The following is a 26,118-nucleotide window of genomic DNA, read 5'->3' on the forward strand; positions in this document are numbered from 1 at the left end:
CTACAAAAACCAGTTCAGCGAGCCCAGGCTGCCTCACACTCCAGGGACACCTGGCACAGGCCCCCTCCATGAGCTTATCCAAGCTCCTGGGACCAGAAGGGTCTTGCAATATTTCACTTTCCAGTTGAGCATCCCCAGCCTGAAATCCAAAGTGCTCCGAAGAGCATTTCCTTCGAGTGTCATGAGGAAGCTCGGAATGTTTCAGGTTTTGGAGCATTTTGGAGTAGGGACTCTCAGCCTTAATTTGAACCTCTTCAAGGAAGCCACACACTGAAGCCCCTGATGTCCACCCTACACAATCCCAGCACACCCTCTAAAGTCCTCAGCAACAGATTTTCTTTCTTCAAAAATAACCACAAGTCACAAACTCACAAGCAATCACAGAAGGGGGTTGTGGACACCCGCACAGATGATGAAATTTAACTGTCACATTTTTACCTGAGTAATTTAAAGTCATTCCTCAAAACACACCTGTTTTACTGAATTGCATTTTAAGGTGAACACACACAAATCATTTCAGGGAAACAAACGTCACTTTGGGCTGCGTGTGGTTTCTTGACTCCCGTGAATAACTCAGCGTTCACCCTCACTTCTGGATAAGGGAGAAGATGCAAAGAAATCTGTTAAAACAAAGACATGAAAACAAGTTTAAGAACGGTTTGAAAGGTTCCTCCTGTCCCCCTGGAGGGGAGACGAGGACACTTGGAAAGCTCACGGGGGACAGGAGCACAGCCTCCTCGGTATGTCATGGACACTGCCTCGCCAAGGGGAGAGGATCATGTCTGGAAGACTCACAGGGGTGGCACACAGCCTCCTCAGTGCTTTCTACACTCAGCAGCTTCAGAAATTCCTGCAGAAGCAGAACACATCATGAGAACTGAGACTGGAACACCCCAAAGAAAGGGGACAAGGGGTCAAAAAAAGCATTCAATCATTACCAAGGAGCGCGGGCATGAAGCCGCTTTAAAGACCGTATGAGAACTCATCTTTAAAGTGTGAAACTCATAGGCGTTTCAGAAAATAAGGGTAGCGCGAGATTGCTCGATCAGCTCAAACAGGCTGCCGTCCCTCAGGCCATGAAGTCCCTGAGATGAGCCTCTCACTGAGCAGAAGTCACTCGCATCTCTGCCAGAGAAAGGACTACAAGTTGACACATAACCTCATGAAACCTGGGCTTCAGCCCGCCGACAACAGTGAGTCTGACACGGTACATCCTTCCACATGGTTAAACACCACAGGGGTTCATCAGACAACCTCGAAGGGCTGTGTCTGTCCAGCTCCTTTACCAAGTTCTGGATTTTTCCTAATGTACTATAAGCAGCATGTTCCAGTAGAGACATAATTAACTGACTCTAGGTCCTCTTAATTTTGAAATTAGAAACACACTTGGCCAGGCACGGTGGCTCATGCCTGTGATCTCAGTACTTTGGGAGGCTTGGGCAGCTGGACTGCTTAAGTCCAGGAGTTTGAGTCCAACCTGGGCAACATTGTAAAACTCCATCTCTACAAAAAATACAAAAATAAGTCAGGCATGAGGACATGTGGAACATGTGCCTGTGGGTCCTGGCTAGTCAGGAGACTGAGGCAGGTGGATCGCTTGAGCCTGGGAGGTTAAGGCTGTAGTAAGCTTTGCTCACACCACTGCCTGGGCAACAAAAAGGTTTTTTTTTTTTTTTTTGCCTGTCTTAAAAAAACCAGAGAATAAGAATTATATACCTGACTAGCCCAAAATAAAAGAGGCCTTGTGGAACAACCTGAAACACAGCTGCAAATTCTGGCAGGGCCTCCCCTGGCTTGATTTGTGGTGAGTGCAGGACCGCTCTGAAGGATAGGACCCCAGGCACCTTCCGAGACTAGACCTTACAGTACAACTTCCCTTCGCTGGACGGAACACTGGCCTTGGAGCCTGGGACACCCTGGAGCAGTGCCACCATCCCGAGGCTGCCATGGCACAAGCAGGCCCTACTATCATTAAGCCTGGGACATCCTGGGGCAGTGCCACCAACCCAAGGCCACTGTGACACAAGGGGGCCCTGGTGCCACTGAGAGGCTGCACAGCAGGTCCAAGCCCAGGCCAGGAGTGAAGAGGCTCCACATCCTTTCCATCCCTCCAGCTGAGTCCACAGATGTCTTGGAGCAGAAATGCATCACCCTCAATGTCCACGGGTGAGTTTTTGGACACAGAATCTGGAAGCGTAAAAGATGGTTCTCGGCTGGTTGGTTGCCGGCTCGGATCTGTCCTCTTTCCACACAAAACCTGGCTCACACCAAGCAGCGTCTAAGTCCTGGAAGACCTGCTAAACACAAGTGCAGTTACAAAGCGGAGAAACTGGAGGGGGTCGGGCTGTGTTCCAGTGGCACCAGTGTTTCTCAGGAAGACCCCGGTCATTACAGGGTCCAGGGCAAGGGCTTCCTGGGATCCAGGACATGGAACAAGAACCCATTTCCCGATCCTGTTGAATATGAATCAGCTAAGGGCCAGTTCCCTCGGAGGACTGAGCACCGCCCCACAACACCTTGGTATGGGTATGTTATTACATACGTTGGTATGGGTATGTTATTACCCATACCAAGGTAATAACAAGCCTGTTACCAGCAGGAGGTTGGTGATGAAGACATGAGGACCAGATGAGCACGAGGGATACTGACAGATCATCTCTGGCACCGAGCAAGGGACGGACACTACCCCGTTCCTGACGCATCAGCCCTGGCACTGAGCGAGGGGTGGCAGCACGGCCTGTGCCCCTGCAGATGCAGAGGGATGTGAGGGGGACGCAGGCTGGGCTTGGAGGCTAACTCAACCACCTGCACTTGCACTTGCGTTCCTCATGGCAGGGAGGTGAGGCACAGGCAGCATTAGGGCTCACCTTGCCCCCGGGCTGCACTTTTTTCTGCTTATGAGTCGTGCTCGCTTTACATGGACAGGCATAGCTATAATAATGGTTCCCTGATTATTTCGCTGCCTACATAAAGGGCTTTCAGAATTCACTTCCATCCTCAGGAAAGGCGGCCAACACCAGGCTGTCTCCCTTAAGATGCCATGTCTCATATGGGGGAAAAAAAAATCAAGAGAAATCAAATAAAGGCCATAAAATACATCAGTTTCAACACTAAAATTTAATAGTACGCTTTAAATTGAAGATGAGTTAAGTCACATTTCCAAACCTCTGAAAGCACGGTTACTGGGAGGGAATGGTTTGCAACACACAAACGCAGCTCTGTAGAAGTGCCCAAGCTGGATGAAGGCTCAAACGTCAGTGCAAGGAGAAAGTCTGAACAAACTCTCTCCTGCCCTGCTGCTGTCCTCTTCCAAAACACACTGTTTATCTGTCAGTTTAGAACAAGGCCTAGGGAGGTGGGAGGCAGGCCTGGGAGGGTCACCTAGCATCCAAGCTCCTCACCCACACAACTGCGCTGAGCTGAGCAGTACACATAAACACAACTAATTCTCCCCAAAAAGAAGACGGAAGGCAGCACACTGCCACGCCAGGCACCCTGCAGATGAGAAGATTGAGGGGAGCCAGAGGTACCTTCAATCTTGCTTGCATGGTGGAGGGAGAGGAATAATGCCACTCACTTGAGTGTTGCACAGTTCTTTCTAGCACTGAGTGGCAGAAAATAAAAGTTATAGATGCTTCCTCAGATAAATGTTTCTGAAGAACTGAACATAAATTATGTTCAGGAAATAGCATTATGAATGCCTCAAGTGCTTCTGTTTTCAATAATCCCAGAGTAATTCTATAAACCTGGGAATCAGTCTCACCCAACTCCAGGATCACGGCCCAGGTGACATGGGCACACATATCCTGAAGCTCCAATGCTCAACTAAAGTGGGGCGAGTGAAAATGATCCTGGGTATAATTTACACGGACCCAGGAAGGTGGCTGAGCCCCAAACCCCTAAACCAGGAAGACCAGTGTCCTTCAGGGGCCTCACCTCTGTCCTTTCCCAGCCTCTGGGAACCACCACTCTGCTCTCTACTGACACAAACGCCCCTCCAAGGTACAACCAGGAAGATCATCATTCAAAACTGAGGAACGTGGCAGAACAAAGCTGTCAGGAGATTTTAATCACCGACACCACTTGTTACATGACCCAAAGATGATTAAAATCCCAGGCCCTTCAAGACTGAATGTTATCTATACTTAAATGCATTTCATCACCATATTGGGGGGTTATTCCTTTGTTTTACTGCAAATATATCCAACTGCTGTAAAAGGAAAAGGCAATTTGTTAATGAAGCTTCTTGGAGTGTCTCAACAGGCCTCGAGGCAGGATAAAAGGCAGGACTTCCTGGCAGAAACGCTCAGCTCTGAGGTCAGGTGGAGTTCTTGAGCACCAACCAAGGCAAAATAAGGTCGAAGACCACACCACACTTTCCTCAATCACATCTTCATTCCACGTTTCCTTCTATTTCTCACGACTTCGCTGGGAGAAATTGTGCTGAAAGAAAATGGAAACACACACATACATAGGAGACCCTACAGATGCTGAGAATGGGTGCAGCCGTCACAGTCCGAATGTCCTTTCAGGGCCATCTGACCTGGCTGAGATCCAAGTATCCAAGTGCAGGATTGTACGTCAGACCCGTGAAGCCAGGATTAAAGCCACTGAACGGCAGTTTTCCATCCCACGGAAACCGGCCTTGCTAGGGGTTTCCTCGGGGACCACCGACCTCACACCACCAACCCTCAACTACTTCAACTAACCTACATCATGGCAGAGGCCTCTCCAGGCAGACCAGCCCTGCCCAAGTCCTGCTTCATGGCAAACCCTCCAGACAAACGTCCTTGGCCTCCTCCGGGAGGCTGTGCTCGGAAGGTGCCCTCATTTACTTCTGTGGCTCTGAGACATTTAACTAGAGCCCAACACATTTCTTCCTATTCACATAGTATTGAGTTAAAAGATTTTTAGGAGTAAACTTTCACTGGGAAAAATACCATTTCAGGAGCCCCAGTGACCACAATGAAAATGTTTTTACCTTCCCTTACGTGACATCGGCAACACCAGGTCCAGGAAACGTTCTGGATATCAGATAATGGCATATCCACTCATAGTAAGTCTTGGTCTTGTTTCACAAGCTATCAAATGCTGCCCAGAAGCAAGAAAAACCCCACAATGTGGCAGGGAGGGGCGACCAGCGTGAGTTCTAAGGCCAGACCACCCGGGTCTGCTGACAGCGTGGCGAGGGGCAAACAGTGCAGGGTCTAAGACCAGACCGCCCGGGTCCCGCTGACCGTGTGGCTTCAGGAGTTTCCTAAACCCTCTGCTCTCCAAGTTTCATGTCAGAAAAATGCAGTGATAACCGTGTCCACCTCATTTAAATACATGTGTGTATATATATATACACACACACAGACACACACATATACACACACACACACATATATATACTCCAAAACTACAGCCCTATAAAGGCCATTAATCCTAGTTATCCTCAAGGCATTGAGCGATCAATAATGAGCCATCCCCCTGCTGCTAACCTGCCTTAGCCCCACCCTCCGGAAACCCCGCATCCACACCAGCCACACAGGATGAGGCCGAGGAAGGAGCAGGACTGTGTCTTGGGAACTTAAACTCTGGAAGCTGAGTTAAATCAGTGTCGCTCAAATCTTGTCACCAACTATCTTGTTAAATTGGGAGATTCCATCTCTGGGGATCTTGAAGGAACCTGAGGCTCTACACTGAGTGAGGTGAGCACTCGTGCTGCAATGAGACGGCAGGGAAAGCAACCGAATCTGGGGTCACAGCTGCCTGAGGCTTGGGTCCCACCGGGAAAGTGGCACCAGGGCCCTCAGGACAGCGGCGGAGGTCCCAGGAGGCAAGTCCCGGCGCAGAGACTTATGGACCCAAAGATTGCTCCAGGGCCAGGAGGGGCTGCTGTGCTGACAGCCACGAGGCAGGCAGCCTTCAAGCTCCTCCAGCTGCCACCCTGCAGGCAGGGAGGACAGTGCCCAGACCACCCCGGGGCTTCCCCAGCCTGCCAGGCTGGTACTCTTACTCCAGCCACTGACAAGAGTCCCCATGTTGCAAGCTAGGTTGAAACAGTGCCTCAGGCCTCGGGGCACATGCACACCCCCTGCAGGGCCACTTCTACCCAACACCTGGGGATGGCTATTCCCACACATCCTCAACTCACAGCAAAACTTAAAAATGAAAGTCGAAAGATACAGCCAGGAAACCAATGCCTAAGAAGCAACTCCACGGTGACTCTTCCTAGAGCTATTGCTATTGAACATCTTTAAAAACATTTCCAGGCTGACTTCCTAGAACTATTGCTATTGAAAATCTTTAAAATTCTTCATTTCAAAATTAGCTTTTATTACACTGTCTTCCCTATTCCACCAAGACTCTAGAAAACAAAACCATTACAATTTCCAATTCTATCTTATAGCAAGTTAGAAATACATATGTTTCCTCAAAGGATTCTACGTGTTTCCTTGGCAATATCCTTTCCATGCCCCATGCTACTGCCCCCAACAGGGAAGGCTTTTCCAACCCAACCCAACCCAACCCAACCCAACCCAACCCAAGGGCCCTGAGACAGGCCCCTAACGAATCATCTACAAACTCTTGAGACAGGCTTGCCCTGACAAATCATCTGCAAACTCCATCTTCCATTAAAAACAGTACCGAAAATAAGCATATTACCACCTTTTAAAAATTACTGTAAAGTGGACAGTGTTCAGTTCTGTGAATTTCGGCACAAATATTCCCATAATCATCATCACACAAGCAGAACAGTCCAACAGCCCCAAACCCACTCACGGGGCCTCATAAGCATACCCTCCCATTCCCAGCAACCACCCTCTCTGTGTTCTCCCATCCCCCGGGTCTGTCTTTTGCGAGTGTTGTCGCAAAACACTCGCAAAATCACGATTTCCTGGGCATCGTGCTTGGAGGTGCACCCGGGGTGTCCTGTGATCAACAGCCAGGCCTCGGGGCTGCTGGGTATATATTATTCCACGTATGGCTGTGACACCTTGTGACCTGTTTTGGGCAACTATAGACAGCGCTATTAACATCTGGGCACAGTTTTTCTTAAACATCAGATTCTGTTTCTCTAGGGTAAATACCCAGGATTGGGGTCACCGGGCCCCACGTTTGTGTGAGTTCAGTTTTGTAAGAAACTGCCAAGCTGTCTGCACCGTGCTGAACCCCAGCATTGCACAGGAGTCCCGACAGCCTGTCCTCACCAGCACCTGGGGCTGTCGGAAGACCTTAGGCGCTCCAGCAGGGGTGTGAACAAATTCACTGCGGCTTCGTTGCACATCTCGGTGCAACCAGTCATGTTGAAGGTCATTTCAGATGCTTTCGGGCCATCCTCCAGTCCTTCTCAGCGAAGCATCTGTTCATGTCTCTTCCGCTTTTAAGTCAGGTGGTTTGTTCTCTGTCATGAGCCATGGGAGTCCTGTGCATTCTGGATATGAGTCCTTTGCCGGCTGCATGGTTCACAGAAATCTTGTCCCCGTCTATCAAAAATGTGTTTCTTCAATTCCCTAGGGGTGTCTTTTATATTAGAAGTTTAATTTTGATGTGTCTTACCTACTTGTTTTCTTCCTTGATTATGGATCATGGTATGGCTAAGAGCTCTCACCCTCGGTCTCCACAATTTCCCTTTCTTTTGTAGTTTGATATTTTACATTCAGGGCTATGGTCCACCTTAATTTTCATACAGGAATTTCTCCCTATTTTCACTCTTTTGCATTCGGCTGTCCCATAATTCCAGCACCATTTGTTGAAAAGACTCAAATTCCACTGAACTGCTTTTGCGTCTTTGGATCTGTTCTGGACTCCACTCTGTCAGCTGACCCGTGTGTCCATCCTGAGCATAATTTGTGACTTTAGTGGCTGTCTCTGTGAAAAAAGGAATTCTGTCTGGAAGCAAAAACCACATTAGAAATGCTCTAAATAAGATTCTTCCTGTTGGCAGGAGAGCAAAGCCACTGCCCTAAGCAGAGGTGAGGCCTCGACAGCTCCCGGGCACAACCTTAACACACAATGGGGAAGGGAATTCATTTCAAGGGCCACAACGTGAGACCAGCATAGCCATGAAAACTGCAATAATTTCACAACAGAATGAAATTCATAAAGAACTGCTGAGAAGCGTGTGATAAGTTACATAAATCACTGTTCCTTAAATTCTGACGGTTGACTAGAACAGAAATAGCTTCATGGTACAGTTCAAACAGGAGAAAGGTAGGTAGGGGTGGTTTCCACACCACACAGGGCCTGCAGGAAACGGACACTCTTCCTCTAAACGGGAGATCCCGGGAGTGATGTGGTAAACCATGGCGAGAGGCAAGGAACTGTGCAAGCCGGAGTCGCGGCCTTGGCCCCACCACGGAGCCTGTGTCCTTGAACGACGAGGCTCAAATGTCAGGCCAGGGCAACCGAGGCAGTTATCAGGGGACAAGAAAATGAGCGCACAGTGGAGGCAAAGGTCTGAAATTGCGCAGCAACTTCGAGTCAAGTGGGACAAACTGACTCAAAATACAGGTTCCAAAAACCATCACAGAGAGCTGTTCCTCGGCTCTGGAAAGGCTAAGTGACTAATGCCCACACTGAGCATCTGCTCCCAGAGACGACCCTGGTGACCTAAGGCCCAGCTCTTCCGAACCCGCGCCAAACCTCAGTGAGGAACTTTGTTGGTATCTTATGGCACATTGACATGTTCCCTTAAAATCTGGTATTTCATCAACAATGCAGGCGCCAGCTTTGACTCGTACACATTTCAATTAAACAAGATAATTTACACCCTGACCATGCCAGGTAAGAGGTTTACTACAATCTTTAAACAGCCAGAGGCTACAGTCTGCTCCTACACAACACCATGTCTCTACAAGTTCGATGGGTTATTTACTTTCCATGTCTTCACTTGCCTAGTGCTAGAAAGCAGATTAAAAACAGAAGGAATCCAGAAACACTATTGAATGAGACTCAAATATCTTGCAGTCATCATCGTGATGAGACGTTTATTAAACAGAAATGTTCTCCCCTGTAGAAAGCAGCACATATCAACACACCGATAACTGTCGCCAGTATTCCAGATCATCTTCCCTTCCATGGCCACAGTGCAGGGCAATGGACCACGCACACCTGCAGACCCACGGAAAGCGGGGTGACACGGCCGATTCTTGTAGCGAGCAGGCCAGGGTGCACTCAAAGTGCATCTCTTTCCAGAGGTCCGCCATGGAAAGTTACACATTTGTTCCACGAGTTAATGGCACTGCACTATACATTTCTGTAAGATTCTCTTAGCAAGCTTTTCCTTCTGCCTAAAATGTCCTGACACAAACTGAAAAAGCTCTTGGAGCTGCCAAAGACTTCAGTATCCCCTTAACTATTGTCATGCACGCCAGTGTGAAGAGACCACCAAACAGGCTTTGTGAGCGCAACATGTCTGTTTATTTCATCTGGGTGCAGGCGGGCTGAGTCCAAAGAGTCAGCGAAGGGAGGTAAGTGTGGGGCCGTCTTATAGGATTTGGATAGGTAAAGGAATATTACAGTCAAAGGGGGCTTGTTCTCTGTCGGGCAGCAGTGGGGGTCACAAGGTGCTCAGTGGGGGAGCTTTTTGAGCCAGGATGAGCCAGGAAAAGGAATTTCACACACACAAAAAATCATCGCTTAAGGCAAGGACCGGCCATTTTCACTTATTTCTGGTAGAATGTTATCAGTTAAGTCCAGGCAGGGCATTTGCACTTTTGTGATTCTTCAGTTACTTCAGGCCATCTGGGCGTATATACGTGCAAGTCACAGGGGATGCGATGGCTTGGCTTGGCCTCAGAGGTTTGACAACCATAGTCTTTACTTTTAAGGTGTGGGGTAAGATCATATAATCCCCAACTAAGCTCCTGATGCTGTGTGTGGCATCCAGCAACAGCACATTCCATTCCTGGATTACATTTGACTCAGGAGTGCACAGTGAGAACGATTTGTGGTGAATGAAACACCAGGCAGGAGGGTGATTCCGCTGGGCAGCTCTTCACACACAGCCCAGTCGCTGAGGGGAGAGGAAGAGGCCCACGCGCGTCCACCGTGCTCACGCCCCCTTGGAATGCACCCCACTGCTAGAGACCTGGACCCAAGGGAAATCTCACCTAAAAATGGGCAAACCCTCACTTTGGCAGAGGGACAGGGACTCGGGGCCACAACTTGACCTCAGAGCAACACAAGCGCAGACACAGCACCCCAGGACACCCTCCCCACCCAAATTCAAGGAGGAAAACCAACCCCCGCCCCCTTGCAGAAACCCCCGGCTGCTGGAGCAGACGCCTGCCAGCGTGTGCAGCCTCTGCCGTCCCACATTCCGGGCTCAGCACCTGTGCCTCAGCCCTGGCACTGCTCCCCACACCCACAGGTGTGCCAGGAGGGGCAGGTCCTAAGGTCTCCACTGCACCAAAGCCTGCAAGGCAAAGGGGCCACTCCCTCCAGCAGGAGTCCAGAAGCACACACTGCACCAGCGACAAGGCGTGAGAATTCTCCCCTCGCTCTCCGAGTCTCCAGTCTGTTGCCCGCCACGGTCTTCTGCCAACGGCGAGGCCCAAGCTGGGAGGCACATTTGGTTCTCACCATTTCCCTTGTCAAGATCAATACTGCAAACATATCCAATTCATCCTGTCACTAAAAAGGAAATAATCCGCCATCTCCATCACAAATGACGCAACCAGGTTTCCATTACTGTGGTGTTTTTTTTCCCCCCTCTCTATTTTGAGATGGAATTTCTGCTCTGTCTCCCAGGATGCAGTGCAGTGGCGCGATCTCGGCTCACTGCAACCTCTGCCTCCCGGGTACATGTGATTCTCCTGCCTCAGCCTCCCAAGTAGCTGGGATTACAAGGTGCCTGTCACCATGCCCGGCTAATTTTCATATTTTCAGTACAGACGGGGTTTCACCATGTTGACCAGGCTGGTCTGGAACTCCTAACCTCAGGGGATCCACCTGCCTCCTCCTCTCAAAGTGCTGGAGTTACAGGCGTAAGCCACCAGGCCCAACCATTACTGGTGTAATTTCTAAGCTACTCTCTCACACCCACTCCTTTTTTTTTTTTTTTTTTTTTTTAAAAGAACCAGCTTTATGGCTATATTTTTTTCCCAGAGAACCAGTTACCCATTTCAAGTACAAATAAGACACCATGTTTAAAAACCAAAAATGCCAATTTGCACAGAAGTCTCCAAATACCTAGTTGATTTGAGCCTTGAGAATAACATCAAGCTGTTGGCTGAATACAACTTCCCTTTCCATCTGTCTGCTTGTGAGTTAGACACAAGGACGAAGCCACGAGCTAGAGACATAAAGGCAGGAACCACCAAGGCAGCCGAGACTCCAAATAAAAGCTCGAAGGACCAACACAAATGCACCACACCCTGCACACCCTCCTCTCCTTCCTTTTCAGAATTTCCAGAGGATGAAACAGGGACCTCCTCAGACGTCCCACGGTGCAGGCGACCAGAAGGGAAGGCGGTGGCAGTCTGAATGAGGTGACCGGGAAATCACATTCCACAAACAGAAATTCTCCATGTGCTTTACATCCTCTGTCTCTGAAGAACTATGCCAGCCTAACAGTCGCTAGAAAACCACCTTCAAGTATCATTTCCCATTTCAAGCAAAGAAAACAGTGGTGGGGCATGAGGGAAAAACATAGCCATATGTTCTGGGGTATTAAATAAGGTTTTTTCTGTTATAAACGTATAATTTTACATTCTCAGTTTTCTGTATAATTGATATGCTTCCTAATTGGCAGACATAGTAATAAAAAGTGAATTCCAAGTGTAAGATCGGAGGACCCGTTCACATGGCTTCAGGTTCTGCTACTGTGTTTCAACTTAAGAAAATGGTTCTGTGCGTTGGTAACAAGGCCTGAGAGTCTGTGTGTGAGTCTGTGTGGCTGTAATCAGGGTTCGTGTTGGCTCTGTACCAGAGGATGTTACACTGTTACATTATCTTCTACAAAAAATCCTGAAAAAATGAAGGCTGAATAGACATACACACCCTCCCAAAACAATCCAAATGTCCACCGATATGAAAAACGGATGAATTACGGTTTCCATCATGGAATATTCCTCAGCAGTGAAAACAAACTATAGCCACAGGTGCCAACTAGGATAAAGAAAACCTTTTAAACACGTTTAAAGTGAACTGACTAGGCGGAATTCCTCGATTACAGGCATCTGCTCCAAAAGGGTACTGTTCTGAATCCTGTGATGTAGAATGATAGTTAGCAATCCTGTTTTGGGGCACATCCAGAAAAAAAGCAAAATAATGACTACACAATTTTAAATTCTTTGTAAATTATAACTATTACTATGAAAATTCTAAAAATGTGAAAATCTTCCCAACTGTTGTTGGACAAGCTTCAAAATAAATACCCTGGCATTGCTTGCCACACCCACAGGTGTGCCAAAATAAATGAAAATATAGCCTAAGTTAGTAGAATCGAAACCTGAAGATGTACGAGCCGTCCCCCTGCCTCGCTATCTATACATCGTGTAGAAATTTAGGAGCAGGTAGTGACACTGCAATGCAAGGCTCAAACCAACTGGGTATTTGGAAACTTCTATGCAAATTAGCATTTTTGGTTTTTAAACACGGTGTTATTTGTACTTCAAACAGGTAACTTTTTGATTCCCTTGGAAAAAATATAGCCATAAACCTGGTCTAAAAAAAATAAATACGGGAGTGGGTATGAGAGAGAGTAGCTTAGAAATTTTAAAAGTATCAGCAGGGAGCAGTGGCTCATGCCTGTAATCCCAGCACTTTGAGAGACAGGCCCAAGGGGCCTTTGAGGACACCGGTCTCCTCTGCTGCCTTCCTGCTGGACTGACCTCAGGATATTCACTGGATTTCCACCCCTGTCTCATTTAACATCCCAAGGGTGGTCTTCATCCTCATCTGGGGCTCAGCTCTGCCCCAATTTCTTAAATCTCTGCCTTCAGAGCCTGAAAACACCCACGCCCAGGGTCACCCTAAGTCCACGTTTACCCCAGAGAGTCCCAATTTTATGTTTTCCCAGCATCGCCTTAGTGATAATTTATCCTGTCAATTCCAACTGCCTTCACACCTCACCCCTGCTGTCTCCCAGCAGACCCCACTCAGATGCACTTGCCCCAGACCCCACACCCAGGTCTGTGCATGCTGCCCTGCTTTGCCCATGTGGGGACCACCTCTCTTTCTTGAGGAATCAGCTGGCGATCATCTCCTTGTGGAGGGCTGCCCTGACTTCCAACTCTCTCCAGCAAAGGCAGAAGCCATCCTCGGTACTTCCCCAAAACTCAGGCCAAGTACGAAGATGGCACAGATGTTAGCTGTGCCTGGGATGCCATGGGCAGGGTCCCCAGATGCTCTGCACATGGCCCGGGGCACCGCCTGAACATAGCAAGTGCTGAAGAAACAAAACTGACATGCGCTGACCTCTGATAGGGCCCCCTTCACCATCCACATCTGTCTCCCCTCTGGACAGCAAAATCCACAAGACACGGAGGGCTTGTCTCACTCATCTTCAAACTCCCAGAGTCACCCTGGTAGGTAAAGGGGACTCAAATGTCTTCTGAAGGAAGCGGCTGGTTAGCTGCCAAGTTAAAGGGCCTCTGAAATTCAGAGCTCTGCATAGGAGTCCAGCACACTTTATTATGAATGACTCCAACCACAGCAGAAGTGGCCGTGGAACCAGTGCTAACAAATTCAGGATTTGTTCACTGTTTCTCAGTTAATTATCACAACTCATTCTCACAGAGCAGCTGCGGACAGATCCTCAGACGTCTACACAGAGTGGGACGATGGCGCCGAGTCACGTGAACGTCCTGTTGCAGACTGGGAGACACCGGTCAGACATGGACCCAGGCAGAGCACAGACCTCACGTTAAATCTGCTCCCTGTAAACAGCACTCCCTGCCACGCCCTTTCCTATCCGCACAGCTTCTACAAATTCAACTCTCACACCTGACACCTAACAATACTGCACACCCCCATGTGAACGCCCCATTTACCTCCCAAAATGATCCGGCATGGCCGAGTACAAAAAATTTCAACATAAGGGAACTGGAGGGCATGTGGGGCTTTCTCGAGTCCCTGCTGCCTCCTGATGGGAGGGTCCAATGCTTCACACCCCTAGTGAAGGGCGGGTCTCTTCGGCCCCCCGACTTTGACCTGGAGCTTAAATCAGCATTAACTAATTTCACTTTCCAGGACCAACTTCAAAGGCCTGAAAAGCCAGAGAAGGGAGAGGAGATGGAACACGCCCTCACCTCAGACCTGCCGCAAGCACTCACTTCTCAGATGCGTCCCAAGGTGCACAGCGTGTCCGATGCCTGTTTCACATCCACCGACCTGCAGGTCTTCTATGTGGCATCAGCCTCTTGGGCACTGGAAACAAGAGGTATAATGGCAAATCCCCTATGCAGCAAAGGTGAGGCAAAGGGACCCAACGCAATGGAACTGACCTTTTTCTGACAGTCTCAAAACAGAAGGAAAATACTGTACAACCAACTTCCCCTCACGCAGGTTTATTTACCTGTGACTCAGAGGCCATGACAGACAACTTCAGGTTCTTACCGATTCCTATTTTCCCCATCCAGGAAGCCTTTGTTTTTAATATCGTACGCACTTGCCATTTTGTAGGCCAAAAACAGCAAATACTGCCAGTTTCCTACAGTTCAACTGAATAAAATATGATCATGGCCTTTTGTGAAACCATGAAGAAGAGGTGGATATCTCAGTATGTGTTTCCAGACTGGCTTTGTTAGTGAAGTGGTAACTCTGTTCACTCAGGATTTTAGACACTGAAGAATAAACATCAATATCCCACCAAGAAAATCAAAAAAATGAAATAATTTTGCATCCACCTTGGAGCCGTTTTAGGATAAGGCAGGACACAAAGTTTTAAAAAGCTGCAGTTGTCCCTCTGTATACACAGGGACATGGATTCCAGAACACCCCCCGAGTTTACCCAAATCTACGTATCCACAGGACTACACGGCCACCCTATGGAACCGCATGTAGGAAACGTCGGCCCTCCACAAAGCCAGGTGTTTTCAGTAAGGGTTTGGTTGGAAAATAATTAACATAAGTGTTCCTTCGAAGCTCAAAACCTATGTGGTTCAGGGTCAGCTGCATTTATTACTTGTGTCATATCTGAGGCCTGAAAGCCATCATTCTCGATACCTTAACGTGATGGTTAACAAACTAACTGTTCTGATTAGAAAGAGGAAAAAGCTTATTTTTAAGCTGACAATGAGAGTGGATGCGGCTACGGTGAACGGAGAACAGACCTAAGCAAGCACTAAGGCTGGGGTGACTGCCTGTGCTCAGACCCACCACGGCCTGTTCCTCCATCTCCCTCTGCTGAAAGGGATAACCGCTTCTCCCCCACGACTAAAGGGCCTTTTTTAAATACTCACACGAGAAGTGCTATGAAAAGCTAAAAGGTCACAGATAACATTTTTAAAAATAAACATTAATGTAAGCATTTAACAAGCCCATTATGATTTTAAAAAAAATGGTAATAAGTTCTTGGGTGTGGTGGCTCATGGCCGTAATCCCAGCACTTTGGGTGGCCGAGGTGGGTGCATCACCTGAGGTCAAGAGTTTAAGACTAGCCTGGCCAACATGGTGAAAACCCTTCTCTAACGAAAATACGAAAATTAGCCAGGCATGGTGGCAGACGCCTGTAGCCCCAGTTACTTGGGAGGCTGAGGGAGGAGAATCACTTGAACCCAGGAGGGAGAGTTTGCAATGAGCCAAGATCGTGCCATTGCACTTCAGCCTGGGCGTTGCGTGTGAAACTCCATCCCAAAAAGAAAAAAAGATTATAAAGTTTTCTTTCCAATGAACTTATCATTCAGCCACCGAGGTATCCTATAGCTACTTATTCAGCCATGAGATACACAACAGGAGATATAGGCGAACAGCACACAGTTCTTCCCTGAAAGAAGGCTGCACCCTCAACAGAAGGGAGGCACATACTCCGAATGGAATCGACATAGGGAACAGATGCTGCTGCAGGTGGAACTGGCTGCACAGAGCACCCGCTCAAGTGTCTGAGAAACAAGGAGCCGTTGGTGCCATCACCTTTCATACCTGAGCTGGGTGGTGATGACATCACTACCACTACCACCCGGGACAAAGAGCCCCAGAACCACACAATGAGCTTACAAACTCACCAAGGCGACGACCGAGTAATGTGCGTGGAGTGATGTGAACACGCAGACGTCAGGGCCACGCACGGAGTTGGTTTTGTGCATCAACCTGAGCGTGCCTAGGGTGCCCAGATGGCTGGTTCTGCATTATTTCTGTGTGAGATGCATGTTGGCCTCTGGACTGAGTGGAGACCCATCCTCGCCGGTGTGGGGGGCACCACCCTATCCACCCAGGGCCCGAGTAAAACAGCAAGGCGGGGAAAACTGGGTTCACTCCACCTGTCTGGCTGATGGGCCAGTGACATTTGTCTTCTGCAGCCCGTGCTCCTGGGTCTCAGCTCCTCAGACCCGGGTGGGATCTGCACCCTCCGCTTCTCAAGTCTTCAAGCCACACCCTCCCAGGACTCCAGCTTGCAGGCTGTGTGTCCTGGGGCTTCTTGGACACTGTAGCCCCTGCAACAAGCCTCGCCCTGGAGACACACGCACACCCGGCTGGCTGTCTCTCTGGAAGCCCTGACTAAAAGCCACCCCTGAAAGTGGTCTTCAGAGTTTCTTTCTAGCCCTAAGATCCCAGCGCCCCTCCTACAATTCTAGGCGGAAAGGTGAACGGAGACCAATGGACAGAGGTGTGTGCGAGGACACACCAGGCAGCAGCACTAGGCAGGAGGGCACTAACGCTCACTAAGCAAAGAATCAATGCTGCTTGCCACAAAAATGAGAGCAGTAAAGATTTCTTCAAACAGAAATGAGTTTGTTTCATGATTTGCTCTTAATACATAAGAAAGCATAAAATTAGGCCTATTAACAATTACGTAAGTCTTTAGAGGCCCTTGAACTACTTCTGTCCCTTTGTGTTTTTATAGAAAATAAGCCTGAGGTTAAAGAGAATAACGTCACTGGCCACAACTGGGGCCACGAGAGGACACAGCTTATACCCCTGAGGTCCCTGGGTGCCCCCGAGTCCTTCCCTTGCTATTTATGGAAATATAGGAGAACCAGGAGTTTTCTGCATCGGGTCCTTCAGGCATAGTCAAGGCCCCTGGGCCCAACTCCCTCATCCCTGCGTCATAAAGCAGCAAAGACAGTGAGGAATAAAGCAAGTGAAGGAGTCAGTCCCGCACAAAACGGGCTCCAGAAGCCACAGCCACTCTCCCAGTGTGGTAGCCAAGTTCAGAGACCTGGAAACACCAGCGTTCCCAGGGAGGAGGGCAGAACAATGCCATTTCTAGTTTAGGGAGACACCACCCCACGTCCTCTGGCCTTAATAGAAGAGACACTTCACATAAATGATTTCAATGACTCCACCACACACAGAAAGTGGGCTAAGGGCTAACACACCCAAATAAATGCCAGGCAAAAACACATTAAATGAACACACAGATAACCAAGGTTCTCCTGTTATCCATGAAATATTCAGAAACAAATCCAGTAAGCAATCTCTTTGCAATCAAAAGACCAATTCAGAGGTGCAGATTAAAAATAAACATACAGGCCGGGCGCGGTGGCTCACGCCTGTAATCCCAGCACTTTGGGAGGCCGAGGCGGGCGGATCACAAGGTCAGGAGATCGAGATCATGGTGAAACCCCGTCTCTACTAAAAATAGAAAAAAAATTAGCCGGGCGCAGTGGCGGGCGCCTGTAGTCCCAGCTACTCGGGAGGCTCAGGCAGGAGAATGGCGTGAACCCGGGAGGCGGAGCTTGCAGTGAGCCGAGATTGCACCACTGCACTCCAGCCTGGGCGACAGAGCGAGACTCCGTCTCAAAAAATAAAAATAAAAATAAAAATAAACATACAACTGAACCCTTAATACACCAAGAACCAAATTCCATGGAAGTGTTATCACATCACCACCTCCCAGCTCAAGGAAGCAGCACTGGCCACTGACCAGCTGTTCACTCGTGGGTCAGTGAACGAAAGGCAGTGCTGTCCAGGACAACAATGAGATGTTAACCTGAAAAGGGCAAAATTGCAGAGGCTGGAGGGACCTTCCAGGTAATCCGGCCCCCTCAGTGGACAGAGGACCCCCGTGGGGCCACAGAGCCCAGAGCTCCAGTGTGTTCGGGGCAAGGACTCAACTGCAACCCTGATGATGTCCGAACGCCTTCTGCCCTTCTGTGTCTCTGCCCCACTAATGGGGAATCCATGAATGCTAAGGAAATGTAACGCATTTTACAATACATGTAGATTTTTAGCAAATTAAAGATAAACAGTGACAAACTTTGAGAATTAACCAAAATATAGTTCAATGAATGCCCAAACTCAAAGCTAGTCTCCAAGAGGTGATAAGCTGTGTGTGGTGGTTAACGCCTGTAAATCCCAGCCGTTGGGGAGGCTGAGGCAGGAGAATCACTTGAGCCTAGAAGGTTGGGGTTGCAGTGAGCCGTCATTGTACTACTACACCCAGCCTGAGAAACAGAGTGAGACTGTCAAAAACAAACAAACAAAAACAAATTAAAGGAGTTCAAATGAACTCGCCCATACCCTTTAAATTTTCATTTGAGTACATGGGGTGATCTAGTTCCTTTTTCCCTTGCAATACATGAATAATCTAATAATTCAATATAATCTAACAATTACATGGGAAAATTTAATTATTTTCCCATTTCATTATTCCCTATCTCAGGGAAAAAGTTAAAAGTATTCCCTATTTCAGGGAAAAAGTTAAAAATCATTTTAAACCTTCCTTCCACAAAACAGTATACTCAGTCATCTCTATCTGCTTTATCATGTGGAATTCAGCTTCACATGTCTATAATACGGTTTTTGTTAAACAGCGTTTATGTAGACAGGCAAGAGAAAGAAACACTTGGTCTATGTAGAAGCAGCAGAAGACACGTTTTAACAGAAAAGGGAGAAGATACCACCGTGTGAATCTGGAAATTCTGTCCTCATCTTGTCCACACACACAGAAAACACCCAAGCACGTGCCTAGTGTCCAACAGGAGCACAGAAAGGACAGGGATCCCTCCAGTTGTTTGATGACCAGCCCCACTTGTCACCGCCACATAACAAAATCCGCACGGCAACTTCAGCAGGTTTCATTCACGATTCCACGGAAATCAGGCTGAAGAACATACAGATGTTTTGCCCACATTTAAAAATCCAAGTGTGGGACTCATAGAAATAAAACACATTATGGGTTCACTTAACTTTTCCAAATTTTTACTTGGAGAAACCTATAAAGTTCTTGTCAGTTACATCCTTAAGTTTTTCAATAATTTTTAAATGCAAAGGTCGGGCAAGACTTGTAAAGAGGTACACACATACGGCCCGGCACGGTGGCTCACACCTATAATCCCAGCACTTTGGGAGGCTGAGGTGGGCAGATCACGAGGTCAGGAAACCGAGACCGTCCTGGCTAACACGGTGAAACCCCGTCTCTACTAAAAATACAAACAATTAGCCAGGCGTGGTGGCGGGTGCCTGTAGTCCCAGCTACTTGGGAGGCTGAGGCTGGAGAATTGCATGAACCCGGGAGGCAGAGCTTGCAGTGAGCTGAGATCTCACCACCGCACTCCAGCCTGGGTGACAGAGGGAAATAGTCTCAAAAAAAAACACAAAGCAGGTACACACATACATGCCACGTTCTTCTCTCAAAGAGACAGGCCCTTTTTTAAGATTCCAGAAGTAAATGTGGTTATCACCCTGCTTTTGAGAGGATGAGCTGTGTTTTAAGCATGAACACACTTTCCTCCATGCACCAAGGATGCACCATGGAGGCAGTGCTGCCGCCACCTCCCTAGTCTCTGCTCAGGGTGGGGCAAGGGGAGCTCAGTTGTCTCCCATATACACCGTTAACAGGCCAGGTGCTCAGAAGGAGGCTTCCAGGACTCGCTGTAGGCATTTATCAGCAGGGCAGGCAGTGCCTCGTGCTGGTGGGCATCCAGCAGTAAGGGGGTCTTGCACTTCACTCCCTGGGCCCAGCCCCAGACAGAGGAGAAAGAGACACCTGTATCATAACTCACATGTATTTATAGATACACAGAGACACTGCAGTGCAAGGTGCAGAACTAGAAGGAATCATGGAAATAAGAGGGAAGACATTTGGTTACGACTGGCAGAGCCACTTCAAGCCTCAGCACTTCCTGCCGGAGCCCTCCCTGACCAGACTCCTCCAGGGTCACTGCCACTGCCTTGCCCAGCTCATGACAGGGCAGACAGTGACAGAGCCTCAGAACAACCTCCCACTCCTTCCTCACCAGTCCAGGGGACGAGCTGTTCATGAGTGTCCCAAAGCCTGAATGCGGGAACACAGAGGTGACTGAGCAGAAAGGGGGACAGCCACAATGGCCGCGGGTGTGCAGATATTGCGGGGCACCCCAGCAGCCCTTTCCGTCTTAAAGAGGATGGCCACGGGTGTGCTGATGCTCCCGCGTGACCCAGCCGTCCTCTCCACCTTATAGGGGAATGGCCACGGGTGTGTGGACATTCCCGGGTGCCCCAGAGCCCTTTTCACCTTAAGGAGATTTTCACAGTCTCATATCAGTCTCCAAACTATTCAGTGAGGTTGGAAGAGTATCACTGTGGACCAACACTGATTGGCACCAAGTAAGGGCAATTTTATAACCATGTCTCAACCATGAAACAATCAGGTCTTTGGCTATCTGGTCTAAGCTTTTTCTGTAACAAAGTTGGATAATTAAGTTGAACTTTGGTTTTCCAAAGCTTGTTACAGAAACCACATCTTCCTAGGTGTGGCTCTGTGGTGTCACGTGCACACATCAGTAGCCAGGCTTGCCAAGACTCACGGCACGTTACACGTTCACCTGAGAAGGCTGCTCAATCACTGAGGGCTCTGGCATGCTCTGAAATGAATTTGCCACTTCAGTCTACACTCTATTCCCTTGTTTGGTTAAAGAAACCCAAGCAGAATGTGTTTTGGCCAATCGCGTGCTGACCCAACTGCAGAGGTTTTAACTAGAGTACTTTCATTGCATCATAGAAAGCAAAGTCATATAGATCAACTCATTATTACCACTCCAAAGGTTTAGTAAATCTCTAGATAATCAGGCAAACATTTTAAGAAGCTACATTAAGGTTTACAATACTCAAAATTTAAAACTACATCCATGCTTCCAAAAACCACCATTCCCATTTTAGATGGCCAAATGCATATGAGAAAGAAAGAAACGTGCTGAGCACATTTTTTGGGTAATCTTATGGAGAAACTGCCACTTTAAAAATGGCTCTAGTTCCTGGCTCCAGATGGGTGTGGTGGGTTGCCTAACTCAATTTCAACTCCACCTGAAGCTGGGAAACTAGAAATCCATTCCCAGACTCCAGGGCCCCAGAATTCCCAGTTCTGGAAACAGCCTGGAATGCAGACCTGTAGCAGAGAATTCTTTCCTGCCCACCCTAACTGTCGTCTGTGGAAGGCGACAGTCAAAGACAAGTCTACCCCCCTAGGCGCAACCGGACCACGAAGAACCATTTCAAAGTGGGAGGTGATTGATTAGTGGAACAGGCAGTTTAGCTAATCATTCATAAGGCAGAGAAGGGGGGTTTGAAGGCCTGTATCTGGCCTTGCCCTCGGTAAATGGTCATCCGCCAGTCAGCCTAAGCCACATGGGAAGGGGCTTCTTGCAGTAAAAGTGGGGGCGCAGTTGTGGGGAGGGGGAGTGTCTTAACCATCACTGTTTTACAGGATCACAGGGCTCAGGCAATGTTCAGTATTGTCACACACCAAGGTTTTTATAGTCTGAAAAAAACTACAGTCCTAAAGTGTCAGTTCTCAAAGCCCTTAAGTTCCTCCTGCTAAGATTCCCAGAGGGTCTCCACTTCTTGCACCGAACCCCAACTTGCACAGGCACCTGTGCCTTCCTCCTGCAGCAAATGCAGATAAGAAGCTGTGGCTCTGCTGCAGTAATGATGCCATGCAGCCCTAACACCACAGCAGAGCAATGGCTGTGGCCTGAATGTCCCCAAAACCTCATGCTGAAACCATCTCTGATGGGATACATTAAGAGGTGGGGCCCTTGGGAGGTCCTGCTCTCAGGACTGGGGTTGGTGTCCTTGTTGGGAGGCCTGCTCCTCCACCACCTGAGTTCTGACGAGACGACCGCTGCCATGCAAGACCCGGCGAGATGCTGCCCTCTGTGAGCCACAGGCCCTGGGGCACCAGATGTGCAGGTGCCTTGACCTTGGACTGCCTTGACCTTGGACTTTCCAGTTTCCAGAGCTGTGAGCAATAAATGTCTCTTTACAAATCACCCAATCAACAGCAACCGGACAGAGGCAGTAATGTCACAACATGAGTCACTTTTCTCAGTGGGCCAGAGGACTCCCCATGAGCCACCACTGTGAAACAAGAACTCCCTGGAGGTTGGAAAGGGGTTCACAAGGAATTCTACCCAGCACCAGGGTGTCTGTCCTTTCTTGCAGGAAGATAACTGAGCCATGGCAGGAAACTACAGGGTGGGTGGGGCTGGACAGTAATGTGTCACCTGCTCATCTAAGCCTCAGTCTCCTGCCTCTCATCACGACAGTAGGGATAACACCCCCCTCACCTGAGCTGTTGGGGGGAGGTAAGAGTGCTGGGTGATTAACAATTGTTAGCTCCACAGAAATTAGGCAAAGAATCCACCCCATGTCTTATAAAACCAAACCAGCCCAGGAATTCCACATCACTACTAATTTGCATGGGAAAATGCCAGATTCTCCTAAGTTCTGGCATGTCTTTTGTATTAATAAAGTTTGCAGAGTTTTCACATACTAGTAAATAAAACAGGAAAATAAATCATACAATTTGGAGGCTGAAGCAGGAGAATCACTTGAGCACAGGCAGTGGAGGTTGCAGTGAGCCAAGACCTCGCCACTGTACTCCAGTCTGGGTGACAGACTCCACCTCAAAAAATAAAAAAAAAGATTTTGCTGCTTCATACTAGTAAAGTGGGCAGATTCTACATGCCAACTCTTATTCAAAGGTCGCCTAACACTGACTCAGGAACTCTGGCCCTGATGTGCTTGGAGTTTTAATCCTAACAGTGTTAAAGACCACCCCCCAAGGAGCTCTGAACAAGTACTCCAGGTATACGCTGAACAAGACCACACACTCTGACCGAAATCTAACTTCACAGACCCAAACTACAGAACCGCAGAAGACACTGCTTCTGTCCAACTTTTTGTTCTGTCATCGTTTGTGTCCTACAAACCATCTCATTAGAATTTAGGGCACACAAAAGGCCAATACAACAGGGTTACTTTTCAAAGGTTTGGAGGTGAAGAACAGATACAATTCATTAACTTCCTATTGCTGCTGCAACAAATTACCACAAATGCAAACCTCCTCTCAGCCCTGGAAGTCAGGAGTCCCAGGGCTGAAGTCAAGGGGTCAGTAGCTTGTATTCCTGCCTGGAGTCTCCCAATTCATAGAGGCCACCATGCAGCTTGACTCACAGCCCCACACCCCTCCTACCACTGCCCCGGCCTCAGCCCTGCACCCCTCCGGCCCCTGCCCCACACTCGCCCTCAGCCCCACAGCCCTCTGGCCTCTATCTCATCCTCAGGTCTCCTCCTCTGAGGCAGACCCTCGTACTCCCTCTCATCAAGGCACATGTGAAAACACTGCACCCACCTGGACAACCCAGGGTCCTCCCCCATCTCACTGTCCATTACACTCACATCTGCAAAGCCTCTTTTGCCATAGAAACTTCATTATACTAACAATCATTTAACAAGTGCATTATAATGATGTGAAAATTGGCATCGTTTTCCTCCTAATGAACAGATCAGTCACCCATGTACCCATGTAACCTATAAATATTTGACTATTAAATATACAATACTGTAGGAGACAGAGATGAGGAAGACGGTTCCTCCCTGAAAGACGACTGGACCTTAGACGGAGGGATGAACATTCTGAACAGGATCAACGTAACTCAACATTTGAGTCGGAGAGGCCAAGCAATGAGACTTTCAAAAAAGCAACCAGAAAGTATGTACTGTGCCTGTAGTTCACATCTGCGCCTGGCGTCATGAGCACGAGCGTGCGGACACGCACACAGGGCCCAAGTTTAAGATCAAATATAAGGAGCTTTCCACTGTAGTATTTAACTAGATCTTGTTACAAAATAGCTTCCTGATTGCAGTTTTTATCCAAAAAGTTCTCTGTAATTAAGGAAATTAATTTTCCCCTAAAAGACATTTATCTACCTATCATCCCTTATAAACTAAATGGGCCTATTAAAGAAAAAAGACAAATGTTTGACTTCGGGGGTTTGCCTACGACTTGGATAAGCATGATTTTCTTCTGCAACCAGGGAGCAGCTGGACCAGACTGGAGGGAAGGAAGAACAAATTTCCACTCTGACCTCAGTTGGGCACCAGAGTCTTCCCTGTCAGAATGTGGGTGTGGTGCTTCCCACACACCAGCCTCTGATGAAACTCAGCCCAAGGGTGTGGGAAAATGCTGTCTACTTCTGAAAAATCTATAAAGTACAGACACATCAAAAGCTTCAGAAGACTGTAAAACACCAAGGAGACCACTACACCCTTGGAAATTACAGAAAATGCTCAGCATCACACATGCCTGAAGTCCAGGGTCAGCTCCCAGCTGCTGCGACACCTTGAGCACAGCCCTGGCTTCCCCTCTGATGCAGAGAGCTGGTCACTCTGCCGGCAGCACTCAGAGCTCAGAACATTCTAGATGAAAGCAACGTGTTCCTTTTAAAATGGGGAACCAGGGCAGCACAACTGAAGCTCTACGACTGTCTCAACTACTGGGTTTCGGGGTAGCATTAGGAAATCGTGAGAATCCAAATCTCAGTTTCATACAGATTCCAGATTCACTGCAGGTTCCAGAATTTCCTGAAACATTCTTCCAATTTATCACTCAGGATTCCCTTGCCAAAGCTAATAAAGTCTACATTCCTTACGGAAAACCCACCATAAGCATCACCACAAATAAGATCAACTGACGCCCGCCCTTCGCACCAAACACAGAAACTGTTACTCACACAAGACTGTGCTGGAGGCAGCTCTCAGCTGAAGCCGAATCCGTGAGACTTCATTATCCCCATTTTGGATTGAGTGTGAAGACTCTCAGCAAACCAAGGCCCCAGTGTGAAGCAGAGAACAGATCCTCTGATGCCTGCCTGAACATTTCCTTCCCACCTCTGTCTTGCATACTGAACACCCTCAGAGCTACTGAGTCACCCACATTTGCAGGTCATTTATCCAGCCACCAGGATAACACAATTATGCGATAAAAATGGTTCTCAGGGCTTTGTCATACTCAACAAGGAAGCTCAGAAGGGTAGGTAAGCGCAAGAAAGGGGGAAGCGTCCTCCAAACAGACAAAAACCAAGGAAAACCGTGCAGAGACTCGAGAGAGAGAGCAGAAACAGAGCCCGCTGCAGCCTTTCAGGTCCTGCTAGCCGCAGCCCTGCGTTAGGTGGCACCATTTCCACGGATGCATCCTACTGGGCCCATTTGAAAGGTCCCACTTGCGAAACATTCACCCCCACTTCCAGCTCCTGCAAGACCCGCTGCAGCCCCACTCCACCCTGGGGGCCGACTGTGCAAGTCTTCCCGGCGAGACCCCTCAGAGCCTGCTCAGTGTCTGAGACTGGGAAGCACCAACGATCCAGAAAGGCACAATCCCGTTCTCCTCGTGCTGCTTTCTGGGTTCCAAGTTGTCTAACGAGTGCTGCATAAACCCCGGGCTGGGGAGCCAGCCAGGGCCCAGCAGCACCCAGCTCATGCACTCCACTCACCCCACAGAGGACCACGGAGGCCCCAGCACGCTCTGTCCGCGGGGCAAGACACCAGGAACAGCCACAGTTCAGGGTTCTGCCATCCACTCCGCTGCCGTAATTACCTGCTGGGATCTGAATTCTCATTGGTTGGAAAGGTGATCCTATAGCTCCGCTGCCTTAATTACCTGCTGGGATCTGATATTGCATTGGTTGGAAAGGGGATCTCACTGCTCAAGCACTCCCTGCTGTCTCCTTGCAAACAACATAAAAAATCCAAAACCCCTCGTAA

General features: G+C 48.5%; 1 long non-coding RNA gene across 1 annotated transcript; it reads right to left on the reverse strand.

Annotated features, from left to right (window-relative positions):
- Nucleotides 1-446: 446 nt before the first annotated feature.
- On the reverse strand, nt 447-25,576 carry LOC140713209 (uncharacterized). Its single transcript, XR_012095113.1, has 2 exons — nt 25,089-25,576; nt 447-620 (listed from the first exon to the last, which is right to left on the reverse strand). It is a non-coding gene; the product is annotated as an uncharacterized lncRNA (long non-coding RNA).
- Between the last annotated feature and the right edge of the window lie 542 nt (nt 25,577-26,118).

The sequence above is a fragment of the Chlorocebus sabaeus genome, chromosome 13, assembly GCF_047675955.1.
Source record: "Chlorocebus sabaeus isolate Y175 chromosome 13, mChlSab1.0.hap1, whole genome shotgun sequence".
NCBI lineage: Eukaryota > Metazoa > Chordata > Mammalia > Primates > Cercopithecidae > Chlorocebus > Chlorocebus sabaeus.